Source organism: Dermacentor silvarum, chromosome 1 (genome assembly GCF_013339745.2).
Source record: "Dermacentor silvarum isolate Dsil-2018 chromosome 1, BIME_Dsil_1.4, whole genome shotgun sequence".
In the NCBI taxonomy this organism is placed as follows: domain Eukaryota; kingdom Metazoa; phylum Arthropoda; class Arachnida; order Ixodida; family Ixodidae; genus Dermacentor; species Dermacentor silvarum.
The window spans coordinates 335,609,028-335,623,665 of record NC_051154.1 but is presented as its reverse complement, the minus strand read 5'-3'; the positions used below and the strand labels follow the sequence as shown (position 1 = coordinate 335,623,665).

At 49.5% G+C, this 14,638-nt stretch overlaps 4 non-coding genes across 4 annotated transcripts; all 4 read right to left on the bottom strand.

The window, feature by feature from the left end:
• Nucleotides 1–1,979: 1,979 nt before the first annotated feature.
• Trnav-cac (transfer RNA valine (anticodon CAC)) lies at nt 1,980–2,052 on the bottom strand. Its single transcript has one exon. It is a non-coding gene; the product is annotated as a tRNA-Val (tRNA).
• A 79-nt stretch (nt 2,053–2,131) lies between these two features.
• Nucleotides 2,132–2,204, bottom strand: Trnav-cac (transfer RNA valine (anticodon CAC)). Its single transcript has one exon. It is a non-coding gene; the product is annotated as a tRNA-Val (tRNA).
• An 80-nt stretch (nt 2,205–2,284) lies between these two features.
• Nucleotides 2,285–2,357, bottom strand: Trnav-cac (transfer RNA valine (anticodon CAC)). The gene has a single exon. It is a non-coding gene; the product is annotated as a tRNA-Val (tRNA).
• Nucleotides 2,358–7,313: 4,956 nt separating this feature from the next.
• Nucleotides 7,314–7,386, bottom strand: Trnav-uac (transfer RNA valine (anticodon UAC)). Its single transcript has one exon. It is a non-coding gene; the product is annotated as a tRNA-Val (tRNA).
• Between the last annotated feature and the right edge of the window lie 7,252 nt (nt 7,387–14,638).

The window sequence follows — 14,638 nt, the reverse complement described above, 5'->3', positions numbered from 1 at the left end:
ATCAAAATTACGTGTCGCTCACACTTCAGGTATTCTTCTAGCTGTTCAAAAAAAGCCCTACGTGCACATTCATCATTTGCAGCATACACACACAATACTCGCCACTTAACGGTGGCAAAAGAAAAATCAAGTATGACAAATCGGCCAGTTCCACATACAGTCACTTGTTCTTCTACAATACCAACACTGCTACGAATGAAGACAGTACAGCCTCCCGGAGGGCCAACCGCATGACACACGCACACGTTGTACTGCGCTCTAAATGGCTGCACCATGCGGTCCGTCTGTTCCTGGCCTTCCACCTTTCTTTCTTGCACTGCTACTATATCTAAATTATTTTCTTGGAAAAGCCGGCTTACTTGGTATTGGCGTCTGCGGCTTGCCAAACCACGAACGTTTAAAGTGCCTAGACGAAGGGGCTTCGTAAGGTTAAGTGCCATGGTTAAACCGAAACAGGTGGACCGCATGGAATTTACCTCGATATTTTGTGCTGGTATTCGGTTGACTCGTTGCTGCGATGGGAAATGTCGCGTCCAGCAAGCAGTTCGCGGGTCTACAGCGCTGTGGTTCAGTTGCTAGGTGCCTTGAAGCCATGGTGGGTGCTCGGAAATCCTAACTGGGCAATTCGGTGGGCTATGCGTTGTCCTTCGTTACGAGGGCATAATTCCCTCCATTTTCCGGTCAGGAGGGACGGTGGGCTTCGGTTTGAAGCTCGGTCGTCTTCCGGTTTGAAGGCCGGCCTTCATGACTGTTTTGGTGGGCGGTTCGTCACCGCTGCTTGCAATGGGCTTTTCCACTTCGTTGCCTGCTTCGTCGCGCGGTCTCTTGGCAAAAGCACAAGATTCAACTTCCATGACTTGCGCGTCGGCTTGCGTCTCCACATCCAACACTGCTTCCACTATCTTGTCTTTGTCCTTCTCCTGCGTTTCCCCGGTCAAAGAGACTTCGCTTGTCTGGGGTTTGGTGTTGTCAGCAAAAACACCCTTCCACGCGTCGGTAGAGACGGGTTCGTGATTTGCTTCCTTCGTGTCTGTCTGATTTCGCTTGTCACTAGCGGCTTCCTCGGCGTCGGCCTCATCCATTATGAGCTCAGTCTCCACGTCTTTCTTGGCTTTTCCTGTGATGCGCGCGTACGTGGTCACGCATTCCGCGTCGGTGTGACCGAAGCGCCTACACTGCGAACAGCGAGGCACACGACAGTCACGTCGGATGTGACCGGTGGTGTTGCAACGGAGGCATAATGGTGCTCGGTTTGGCACAACAACCAGAGCGAGCTCATTTCATACTCGCAACTGGTGAGGTAGGTCATCGATAGTCACGCCGGATTTGAGTTTCATGGCGACTTGGCGGGTTGTAGATGCTCTGTCCGTAATGCCGCGTACACGCCATTTTGCCTTCGTGATTTCTGTAACTTTTCCATACGGTGCCAGGGCCGCACGCACTTCGTCATCACTGACGCCGTAAAGAAGCCAGTGCAGCTTCAGTCGCAATCCTTGGTCGTTTGGTTTAACTACAATGCATCGGCGATTCTTGACTTGAATGTCTCCGGCAGACAACATTTTCTTCGTTGCTTCAGCGTTCTTGAATGTCACGGCCCAAACGTAGTTCATCCGGTACGCCCCCAAAGCGATAACGTCGGGTAGCGCACCAAGCTGTTCCAGGGCATCACGAAAGTCTTCTACGCGGTATGGCCGCACCCGCAAATCCGCATGAAGAAAGATGGTATTCATCACAACCTGACTTGATGGAAGTTGAGGCAGAATAACTTGGTAGACCTGGTCGACTGAAGCAAAAGACCTGTTACCGCGGCGTGAATGGGCCGCTGCATCCGCTCCTTCGGAGCCCATGTTACCCACGACCGTACACAATGGTGGCCGGAAGTGGGCACACCATGGGAACCGAGCACGGAGTAGAGTATTTCGCTCCCCCTTTTCTTCTGCGCGTATACAATCGCAATAGAAATAAAAATGAAAAAGCTTTGTTCCCGCCCGGGATCGAACCGGGGACCTTGCGCGTGTGAGGCGCACGTGATAACCACTACACCACGGGAACCGAGCACGGAGTCGAGTATTTCGCTCCCCCTTTTCTTCTGCGCGTATACAATCACAATAGAAATAAAAACGAAAAGCTTTGTTCCCGCCCGGGATCGAACCGGGGACCTTGCGCGTGTGAGGCGCACGTGATAACCACTACACCACGGGAACCGAGCATGGAGTAGAGTATTTCGCTCCCCCTTTTCTTCTGCGCGTATACAATCGCAATAGAAATAAAAATGAAAAAGCTTTGTTCCCGCCCGGGATCGAACCGGGGACCTTGCGCGTGTGAGGCGCACGTGATAACCACTACACCACGGGAACCGATTTTTTTTTCTTTATTGCCTGCTTTGACAGAAATACACAAAAACAAAAACATGAGCACACGTATAAAATACATCAGTCGCACTTGACTGACGTAGTCATATTAAAATCATTTGAAATTTACAAGCTCATCAAGAATAGCCACCCATTCAGGAGGCTCGGTTTGCGATTGATAATGTTCTCTAACTTCTGCAATGCTGAGAATGAAATTTTCACGTGTCGTGCGAACATTTATATCAGCATGGCGGACCGACATTCTTGTCTTCCACAAGCTGTGGAGGCTCAGGAGCATGAACGTATCGTACGGTATTTCACCTTGATACCGAAGAAGGCCTCTCGCGCCTTTTTCCGACGCGCGAGAGGCCGTGGGGGAGGGGGGGGGGAGGGAAGGGAGGCGACGTTTAGCTGCGGCACCAAGTGCCTATTTATATCAGAGGCTCCGGCAACAGTCACCAACGCCGCAGGCATTTTGAGTGAGCGCGGGCAAAACGCCGATGGCATCGACAACAGTTCTGGGCGTTGCCGGTGCTGCTGCATGTCCAAGTTTATACAGCTGATAAAGCTAATATCATTACTCCGTATAGCTCTCTACAAATTTGCTATCGCAATTGATGCTTCGCCTTTCAGGTGAAACTGAGACAATTTTTTGTAACGGTGGACAGATACTGCTGCGAAAAACACACATTCAACATCCTATACGCCAGCACCACTTCACGCAGGTACCCAGTCACGGTTCCCGGCATGTTCTAAGCCGACGAAACAACAAATCGCGGGAGAAGTCTACTCAGCCGTACTTGAATTAGTGTTCGAAGAAAGAGATCATTTTGATCCCGCAGAAACACAAAGCGTGACACAATTTGTCGCAAAAACAAGTGAACCAGACCAAGCCCACCTTTCTTGACCGGGAAAAACAAATTTGTTCGTCTCGTCCTCTCCCAAGTAGAGGCCCAAATGAAAGTGGCGAAAATGCGGTGAATTTTTTGTGCGCTTACCCGCGCAGCACACAACACATTCATAACATACCATATCTTGGAAACTAAAAAAGGGTTGAAAACAGTGGCTCTAGAAAACATTGACAATTGCTTGCCTCTCCAACCGTCAGCCTTTTCCTTTGAACTTCCGAGGGGCACCCCCAAGTACTGTGTAGGTAACCTTGACCAATTCAATCGAGAAAAGGTCTCCGGTGTGTCTTCCCAACTCCCATGCCAGAAGCCATAGCTTTTATCGCAGTTTATCTGGGCTCCAGCTGAATCGCAAAATTTTTCTACTACAGCAGTTGCCTCTTTAATGCTGGCTTTATCTGTGCACAAAATCGCGATGTCGTCGGCATACGCCAATATTTTTACATGTGCTGCCTGTAGTCGATAGCCTGCTATGCGTTCGTTGTTTTTAATGGCCCAACAGAGTGGCTCGAGATAAGCAGCAAACAGAAGGGGCGAAAGCGGGCATCCTTGACGCACCGACGAGAGCACACGAAAGCTATCGGTGAGCTCCCCATTAACAATAATTCGCGTTGAGGAGTTCTTGTACGCCATCATGACACCTTCCCTTATCACACTGCCAACATTCGCGTGTTCAAGTATGCATACAACAGCCTTGTGCGAGACGAGGTCGAAGGCTTTTGCCAAATCGATCTGCATCATCGCGACGTAATCGCCAATCACATCGCAACACTCTAGCACACTTCGAGCCACGTGTACATTAGTTGTAATACTGCGACCTTTGATGCCACAAGTCTGGTGCGGCCCTACCAGTGTTTTGATGACACTTTGCAGTCGTTTTGCTAAAACTTTCGTGAATATTTTAGTCAACGTTGACGAGAGTTATAGGGCGATATGAGCCAGGCAACAAACGTTTCCTTTCGTCATCACTCTTTGGGATTAGTACGATATGCGATGTTGTGAAAGACAAGGGCAATCTTTTTCGGTCGTACGCTTCGCTAATAACTACTTGGAGGACATGAGCCAGCGCAGACTTAAAAGATTTATAGAAAGTGGCCCCTAATCCATCAGGCCCAGGTGCCTTACCGGGGGCCAACTCGTCTATTGCGCACTCTATCTCACTCAGGGTAATGGGATGTTCAAGCCGTGCCTTAACTTCTTCATCTAGCCTTGGCATCAATGAAAGGAATTCCATCTGGTAGCCATCTTTAGGTTCACGTGGATGACTCAAGAAGGCTTTGAAGTGATCGGTGATCCCTTGCTTGATGTCATTTTGGTCGGACGTGATTTCATTGCCTTTAGCTAGCTGGCGGATTTCCTTCCCACACGCGTACCTTTTCTCGTCTGAGAGGGCTCGTTTTGTTGGCGCTTCTCCCGCCCAAAGCTTCTCAGACCTTGATCGCACAACGGCCGCTTTGTACTTCTCAGAATCTATCCTTTCAAGTTCGGTTTTCGCTTCCTTTATTGCGTTAACATACACACCAGGCTGGACTCTTTCCATGCTGATGAAAAATTGCAGTTGCTGGCGAAGGTTTGTTTCTGCCTTTTTCAGGTTATGCCGAAGGACACTGCTTCTTTTGATAGCCATTGTCTTAATTTTCTGTTTAAATTCTTCCCATTTAATGGCGAAGCTTGCTACTTGGACTGAAATCAGGCTTTCTAGTTCCTTCGCCACAGCGTCAACGAAACCATCGTCATCCAACAACTGCGCGTTCAATTTCCAGAGGTCCCAGTTAAAGGTGTGTTTTATCTGTCTTTTCCCAAAGGTGGCAGTTACCAATCAGTGATCGCTATATGCAATGGGTTGCACATAATATTCACTACACAAGGGCACCAATTCGGCTGACACATATAATCTATCTAGCCGAGCGTGGCTATCACGCTGGAAGTGGGTAAACTGCGGGTGAGTACCACTGGCGAAGACACTACCGATATCTTCCAAGTCATAATCGCGCACCACCGCATTTAGCAGTTCGGCACTCTTATCGTGAACGTGTGAACATCTTGCGCGATCGTCAGCAGTGCATACACAGTTGAAATCCCCCAGCAGTATTACCACCTTGTGACAGTTTACATACGCTTCAAGACGCTCAAAGGATCGCCGGTCTATTTCACTACTCGGTGCGTAGACACAAATGACACGGAAATCGTTTTCGCAAAAACAAAAATCAGTCACTAAAAGGCGCCCAGTTTCACACGAAAACGCTGACTGCACACAAATGTTTCTGAGAATAAATATAGCGCAACCACCTGATCCACCAACCGGGTGAGAAACACACACGTCAAAGTGAGTACAAAAATTGGACACCATTCTGTCGGTTAGCTCTTGGCTCTGTATTTTCGTTTCTTGAATTCCCACAAGATGTAAGTCATTATCTAATAGTAGACGGCTTAGCTGACATTGTCGCCTTCTTGCGCTGAGCCCTCGTACATTTAACGTGGCTACACGTAGCGCTCCTTCAATGTTAGCCGCCATGACTAAACGGCAGAAGGGTGCCCATCAGTTACCCAAGGGCACGTGTTCATAATGACGCGCCGATAACCGCGCCGAGAGCCACAAAAGGAAACACAACTCCACCTCTCTAGGAAACACTCAAATGCAACTTGAGCCCCCGTTCCTGACACGTATCTAAAAAGAATAGTGCTCAGGGTGACGGCCATTGCACCCCCAACCCGCGTCAAGCTATACACAGTACAGAACTACGGAGGTGGTTTACCCGCCTGCCGTGGGTCGGCCGTAGTGTTCGGCCGCAGCTTCATGGTTGGTCTCCTCATACCTGGCGTTTTGGGCGGTGGCTCGTCTCCGCCACTGCTGTCCTGTATCATAGCCAGGCTATTGGTCTGGTCGCGTGGGCGTTTCCCTGCCTGCAAGGTAGCGAGCCCGCTATGGGTGCCTATGTCTTCAGGCTCAGGGGGGGTGGAGGCCGCTCCCGGATCAGGTGGGCTCTCTTCCTCAGGGTTCGGCATGACTGCAGTGCCCTCTGCTTTCTCTTGTTGTTCAGAGGCGGCGGCCTCGTCGACGTGTTGCCTTTGTTGCTGAAGTCGTACCTCCGACTTTGCCACCTCGCCTGCTGCTTCCTTAGCCGTGGATGATGTGTCTTCCACGTCCGCCTCGTCCATGAGCAGGGCGGAGTTGTCGTCGTTGCTCACGGGTCCGGTCACGCTAGCGTACGTCCGCTCACACTGACTCTCTTCGTGACCGAAGCGTCGGCACGCACCACACTTGGAATGCGGCAGTCGCGACGAATATAGCCCGTTCCGCGGCAGCGCAGGCAGAGAGGGGCCCTGCCCGGCACAACCACGAGAGCCAGCTCGCCGGCGACGCTCACCTGATGTGGCAGGTCGACCAGCGTTACGCCAGGCTTCAACTTCAGCGTAACCAGTCTTGTAGTAGAGTTCTTATCCGCCACGCCATGAACACGCCACCGCTCGCGGGCGACGTCCGTGACCTTTCCGAACGGCGCGAAGGCAAGACGCATGTCCTCGTCGGGAACGGTGTGCAGCAGCCAATGCACTTTCAAGCGCACATCCTGGTTGGCGGGGTCAATGACGAGGCATCGGCCCTTTTTGACCTCCAGCTCACCAACGCTGACGATCTTCTTCACCGCTTCGTCGTCCTTGAAGGTTACGGCCCAAACATGGCTCATACAGTAGGCCCCGAGAGCCACCACTTCCGGCAGGAGCGATAACGGGGCGAGCGCATCGCGGAAATCTTCCACCCGGTATGGGCGGGCCCTGATACCATAATGTAAAAAAAGGTGTTCAAAACAAAACGCCCTGTCGGCAAACTCGGCAAAACAACTTGATACTCGCTGTCCGAGGTGGAAATCCTGTTACCGCGGCCGCTCTGGGCCGCTGAAGCCACTCCTACGGAGCCCGTCATCGTACGTCCGTCACGCTCGGTGGCAAGGAAGCAGAATCTACACCACGGGAACCGAGCACGGAGTAGAGTATTTCGCTCCCCCTTTTCTTCTGCGCGTATACGATCGCAATAGAAATAAAAATGAAAAAGCTTTGTTCCTGTCCGGGATCGAACAGGGGACCTTGCGCGTGTAAGGCGCACGTGATAACCACTACACCACGGGAACTTTTTTTTTCTTTATTGCCTGCTTTGACACCAAATGAACACACATATACATATATATACAAACAAATCACTCACACTAAAAATACATGGTCATATTAAAAATGCTTAAAGTTTACGAGTTCATCTAGAATAGCCACCCACTCAGGAGGGTCGGCTTGCGCACGATACTGTGCTCTTAGATTTGCAATGCTTGCAATAAAATTTTCCCGCACCGAACAAACTTTCACATCGACATGGCGCACTGCCATCCTTGTTTTCCATAAGCTGTGGAGGCTCAGGAGCATGAACATATCGCAAGGTGTTCCATCACTATTATCTGTGGGCAGAAACCGTATACCAATTGGTGTAATTAGAAGTTCTTTTTTAAGTGTTCTCTGTAAAATGTCCCAATGGAAGACAGCGTCCCAACAATCTATGAATGTGTGATCGATAGTCTCCGGTTTTTTACAGAGTGAGCAGTCAACACTCCATGGCACGTAAATACCTTTTTCGTGTAACCACGTTTTAACTGGCAAACAATTGGTATGTAGCTTAAAGAAGAAAGATTTTACTGTGGAATTAACGGGCATCCTTCTCACACGCTTCAAAACGTCATTTCCTGGACCTCCACAGTTAACAGCTCTGTATATTGGTGTAGGCAACATAACATCGATTAAGTCTTTGTACAGTTTCCTCTTTGTAATGTTAGACAAATATTCCAAAGAAAACCGTGCACGTAATAACCGAAACGACATAATCATCTCACGCATATACCCAGTCACACCTTGCCCACTGTATTCACTGCACGTTATGACGAATTCTGGTAGGGCACTTGCCAGTCGAACCTGTATCACCGTGCGTAAGAACTCGTCACTTTGCTCTCGTAAAAAAAAGAAACGCGACACAAGCTGCCTGATATACAGGTGAGCAAGCCCTAGTCCGCCACTGCGGACTGACCGAAATAAATTGGTGCGACTGACGCGTTCAAAAGTTGAACCCCATATAAACACAGCGAAAACCCTATGAATCTTTTGCACACACATCCTAGTCATGTACATAATTTGCAAAACATACCATACTCTGGCAACTAAAAACAAATTACATGCACTGGCACGTCCGAACATTGACAGGCCTCGGCCAGTCCAGCTGCTTGTTTTTTCCCTCACAGTATCTTCAAGCCAATAATCTTTAGTATCTCTGTAGTGCTGTAGCGGCACTCCCAGGTACTTCACAGGTGTAGTCGGCCACCGTGTCGAAGCGAAGTGTTCTGGCGTTACGTCCCAGTTGCCGTGCCATATACCAACGCTTTTATCCCAGTTGATCTCCGATCCTGATTGCTTGCAGTATGCCTTTGTGACTCGAACAACTTCCTGGACGCTTTTTTGATCATCACAAAAAACAGCGATATCGTCCGCGTAGGCCAGCACCTTCACTTCAGTCATCTGTAGTCTAAACCCTCTAATATTTTCGTTACTGATTACAGCCAAACAGAAAGGCTCAAGGTATAATGCAAAAAGTAAAGGGCTTAGTGGACACCCTTGCCGAACACTTGATTTGACAGGTATTCTTTGACTAAGGCTTTTCTTAATTATAACCTGTGTAGTACAGTCCTGATATGCCATTTTAACTCCCTGCATAATAACATCACCTACGTTTACATGGTTAAGTATCAAAAAAAGTACTTCGTGCGACACTCTATCGAAGGCCTTTGCTAAGTCGAGCTGTAACATGGCAACTCGGCCAGCAAAAGCGTCCACACATTCAAAGACACTGCGAGCTACATGAGTGTTCGTACAGATAGTACGTCCTTTTATACCACATGTTTGATGTGGTCCCACCAAGTCTTTTATCACAGTTTGTAACCTGTTCCCAAGAATCTTCATTAACACTTTGTAATCACAGTTGGTTAGACTTATTGGCCTATATGAACTTACTGACAGTAGCTCCTCACGGTCATCTGTTTTCGGAATTAAAACCATGTGGGCACTTCGAAAAGACGGCGGTAGTTGTTTTTTGTCGTACGCCTCCGCGAAGACATGATACAATATCTGTGATAACGCAGGCGCACAAGCCTTATAGAATTCGGCCCCCAGGCCATCCGGCCCCGGCGCTTTTCCTACAGCCATATGTTCTATCGCGTGTTCAATTTCTCGCGTGCTGATCGTCTCTTCTAATCTTTCTGTTTCCTCTTTATCCAGTCGTGGCATGGCCTTCAAAAAGTTTGTTTGAAAGCCCAAGTCAACCGATCTCTTGTAACCAAATATTTTGCGGTAATGTTCTTCAAAAGCACGTTTGATCATTTCACACTCTGAAGTTATCTGATCATCGTACACTATTTGTTTGATTTCCTTTTTAAGGGCGTATCGCTTTCGTCTACCAGCGCGCGTTTATTTGGCCGCTCATCGACCCAAAATCTTTCGGCTCTTGCCCGGACTGTAGCAGCCCGATATTTTTCATCGTCAATAGCTTCTAGTTCTTTCTTCACTTTACTGATATGTCCTGTAAACATTCCTGGTTCGGCACTCTCCATTTCAAGCAGCAGTTCAAGTTGTCGTTGTAGCTCTTTTTCTTTCATTTTTTCATTGTGGCTCTTCACGCTACCCCTTTCTATCGCTATCATTTTAACCTTGATCTTTAGGTCCTCCCACGCTTCCGCATAGTGCGCTGGCTCCTTAGCTAGCATTTTTTCAATTTCCTCTTGTACTTTTTTAACGAAGCGCTCATCTTCAAGAAGCTTCCTATTAAATTTCCATAGGTACCAGTTGAATTTAAGTTCTTTCGGTCGCGACCCAATTTCAAAGTGTACCATACTGTGATCACTGAAGGAGACTGGCTTCACACCATAGTTGCTGCATATTGGTACTATAGCAAGCGATACATACACTATCCAACCTCGCATGACTGTCACGTTGAAAATGCGTGTATTTTGGTTGTGTGGCGCTCATTAATAAGCGGCCAACATCTTCCATGTCATATTTCTGGACCAGGGTATTTAGCAAAAGAGCACTTTTATCGCGCACGAAGGTTCGCTTAGCGCGATCATCGGTATAGCATACGCAGTTGAAATCTCCCAACAATATAACATATTGTTACGGAGAGTTGGGCAGAAATGACTTTATTTACAGGAGATGGATGATGGTGAGCACGCAACCAGGCCTAGAAGCACTTCGTTCTCTTCTTCTTTTCAACGGCTTCTTGTATGCTCGTTACATTCCCCCACAAGCAGACGAAGCCCGTAGGGCGAGTTAGGAGGCATCAGTAGGATAAAAACGTTTCAGGCGAGCAACATGAGTCACTTGCGTTCTACTTGATCGCCGGCCATTGCCCAGGAGGCGAGCTACCACATAACAAAGTTCACTCAAACGTTCCAGGACAACGTATGGGCCGTAATAGTGGGACAGGAACTTTTGACACAAGGCCCGCTTGCGTTGTGGTGTCCAAAGAAGCACCAAGTCGCCTTTGGCGAACGAAACAGGCCCGTGACGCTCGTCGTAACGGTCCTTTGAACGGTGTTGCGAGGCCAAAGTACGAAGGCGGGCTATTCGGTGGGCTTCTTCAGCGAGGCACACAGTCTTTGACACAGAATCGTCGTCGTGCAGAATAAAGTTTAAGAAAGTATCGAGAGGGCTGCGCGGTAGCCTTGCATAGAGGAGATAAAATGGGCTGTAGTTCGTGGTTTCATGTTTCGCCGTGTTGTATGCGTAGGTTATGAAGGGCAGCACGTCGTCCCAGTTCTTATGGTTGGAGGAAACATACATGGCAAGCATGTTGGTCAGTGTTCGGTTCGTCCTTTCAACGAGGCCGTTGGTCTGTGGATGATACGGTGTGGAGTGACGGAACTCAGAAGTGCACAGACGAAGTAGCTCCTCAACGGCGTCCGCAGTGAACTGGCGACCACGGTCACTGATGATAACACGCGGCGGACCATGACGAAGAACTACGGAACGCAGCAGGAAAAGCGCCACACATGCAGCGGTGGAAGAGGGTATGGCTGCAGTTTCTGCGTACCGTGTGAGATGGTCCACGCAAACGATTATCCAACGGTTCTTATTGTTAGATAACGGGAATGGACCCATAAGGTCAATGCCTACTTGCTCGAAAGGTGTACTGGGCGGTGTCAATGGCTGCAGGGGACCTGGTACAGCGGTGGTTGGTCGCTTGTGACGTTGACACGTTTCACAACTAGCGACATAGTGTTTGGTTGTCTGGTACATGTTGGGCCAGTAAAATCGCTCTTGCATGCGGTGTAGCGTTCGCACGAAACCAAAATGACCAGATATCGCATCGTCATGCATGGCGCGTAAGACGTCGGCGCGGAGACTCTCGGGAACAACTAGAAGAAAACGTGCTCCATTCCCGGAGTAATTGTTCTTATACAGCAACTCATCACGAATGGTGAAGCGACCGCTGCCTTGAGCAGTACGAGCGGCGGCAAACAGCGGATCCAGGTTGAGATCATTGCGTTGCTCTCTCTGAAAGTCTGCCGCGTCGGGGAACGTACGAGTAATGGCAGCGAGATAGTCATCAAAATTCTCAGCTTCGCAGTCGGAAGTCGCAAAAGGAATGCGAGAAAGGCAGTCTGCGTCGGCATGACGACGTCCGCTCTTGTATGACACCACGAAGTCATATTCCTGTAGGCGCAGCGCCCAGCGCGCGAGTCGACCTGATGGATCACGCAAGCCAACCAGCCAGCATAAAGAGTGATGATCGGTGACTATCTTAAATGGTCTTCCGTAAAGATAACATCGAAATTTCTGCACGGCGAAAACAGCTGCCAGGCATTCCTGCTCCGTAACCGTATAATTGCGCTCGGACTTGCTCAGACAACGGCTGGCATATGCAACGACATGTTCGGCGTTGTTGTGACGTTGTACAAGTACCGCTCCTATTCCGATTCCACTAGCATCGGTGTGCACTTCAGTCGGGCAAGATGGGTCGAAGTGACGCAAGAGGGGTGCTGACGTTAGTTTTAATTTCAGTTGCGAGAATGATGCGTCACACTCCGGTGTCCATGTGAAGGATACATCCTGTCGCAGAATAGATGTCAACGGGTGAACAATATCGGCAAATCGGGGTACAAAACGACGAAAATAGGAACATAGACCAATGAAGGAGCGAAGTTCTCGTGCTGTCTGTGGTGGTTTGAAAGAGCTTACTGCTTCAATCTTACGGGGATCGGGTCTGACGCCATCCTTGTCAACTAGATGTCCCAGAACCAATGTTTGACGCTCGCCAAACCGACACTTTTTTGAGTTTAAAACTAGTCCAGCTTTCTCGATGCAACTCAGAACAAGACTCAGGCGGGCGTTATGTTCTTCCAACGTGCGGCCGAAGATTACAACATCATCCAAGTAACACATGCATATCTCCCACTTTAGGCCACGTAATATTGTATCCATGAATCTTTCAAAGGTGGCGGGAGCATTACAGAGGCCAAAAGGCATAACATTAAATTCGAATAAGCCATCTGGGGTCACGAATGCGGTCTTTTCCTTGTCTTTAGATTCCATAGGTATTTGCCAATACCCCGATCGTAGATCAAGCATCGAAAAATAAGAAGCAGCGTGTAAGCAATCGATGACGTCTTCGATTCGCGGTAGTGGGTAGACATCCTTCTTCGTCACAGCGTTTAGACGTCTGTAATCTACGCAGAATCTCCAGGAACCATCTTTCTTCCGGACGAGGATTACTGGAGCTGCCCATGGGCTGGACGACTCTTGAACAACACCTTTTTTTATCATTTCCTTAACTTGTTCTGCGATAACCTTGCGCTCTGAGGATGACACGCGGTAGGGCTTCTGGCGAATGGGGTGTGCTGAGCCGGTATCTATTCTGTGGCGAGCTCGTGATGATGGTAAATCAAGTGGCTTATCTCCGTGGGTAAAATCAAATGCAGCAACATGTCGAGATAGGACTTGTACCAGTGCTTGACGCTCAGGTGTGCAGAGAGCCTTGCTGATCATACCGAGAATCAGCTCTTCAGAAGGGCGATAATCGCATGGAGAGTAAGCAGGAGCGGGCTCTGCTGTGAGTACTGCTATTGAGCTGCATGAAGCGTCATCGAAAAGGGCAATTTTCATGCCTCGAGGCAGAACTACTGGCGTGGCGGAACAATTCAGCGCCCACAACGTTGCGACTCCTCTCGTCAAGCACACGACAGAGCAAGGCACGAGTATATATTTTTTAGCACAGTTAATGCTGATGGGCCTAATCACGAGGTCAACGCAAGGAGCGTCAACAGTAGTTGCACAAACACGAACGGGCGTTAGGCACCATGAGGGGGCAAGCACTGCATCAAGCACACTGAGTGTATTCCTTTCTTCGTCACACGAGCTTTGTTCAGAAAGCGCGGGTAAAAGCACCTCGTTCACATGGATTTCACCATTTCCACAGTCCACAGAAGCGCCGCAGTGCTGAAGGAAATCTATGCCGAGAATTACATCGTGCGAACAGCGGGCAAGGACTAAAAACTCCGACACAAACACTTTCCCAGCCAACGTAACACTTACAGCGCAAACACCGAGGGGGTGGAGCCACTCTCCGCCCACTCCACGAAAGGTAACGGCATCGTCCCATGAAAACATAACTTTGTGGCCTAGGCGGTTCTTGAAAGCGAGGCTCATGACAGACACATTCGCACCAGTATCAACTAAAGCAGTGGTCGGCAATCCGTTAACTAGCACATTCACTTTGTTTTTGATCATCACAGCAGGCAAAGGTATTTCATCCAAAGACCGTCCGGCGACCTCACCTCCATCGGCCGCGGATGCTAGTTTCCCGGCGGGGGCGAAGATGCACGGCGCCGAGGGGACGGAGAACGACGAGGACGGTTAATTGGTGGTGTCAGGCTGCGGTCAGACGCTGGCGAATCGCTGCGTCTGATCTCGCGCGAGAAACGGTCCGTGGGAAGTGAACTGGTCCATGGGTCGTGCGAAGTACGGGTTCCAGGTGGCGAAAACATCGGCGGTGTCCTTCGTGGCGGGCGGTGTTGGCGACAGTAACGAGCTATGTGTCCCGTGGAACCGCAGCTGTAGCACACGGGAGGGTCACGGTTCACGGTATACTCTTCAAAGCCAATGCTTGCTCTCTGTGGGCGGTAAGCGAGTTCGTTCTCTCTTGGGTAACTCGCCTCCGGTGTTCGCTGGGATCGGTTGTATCGGTCGTAATTGGGGTCCTGGTAGTAGGGTCGACGTCGCTCTGGTCGCGTCCCGGCATCATAAGTCACGGGGCCTTGGCGATAATACCGTGGCTCTGCCCATCGTGATCGAGCGTCA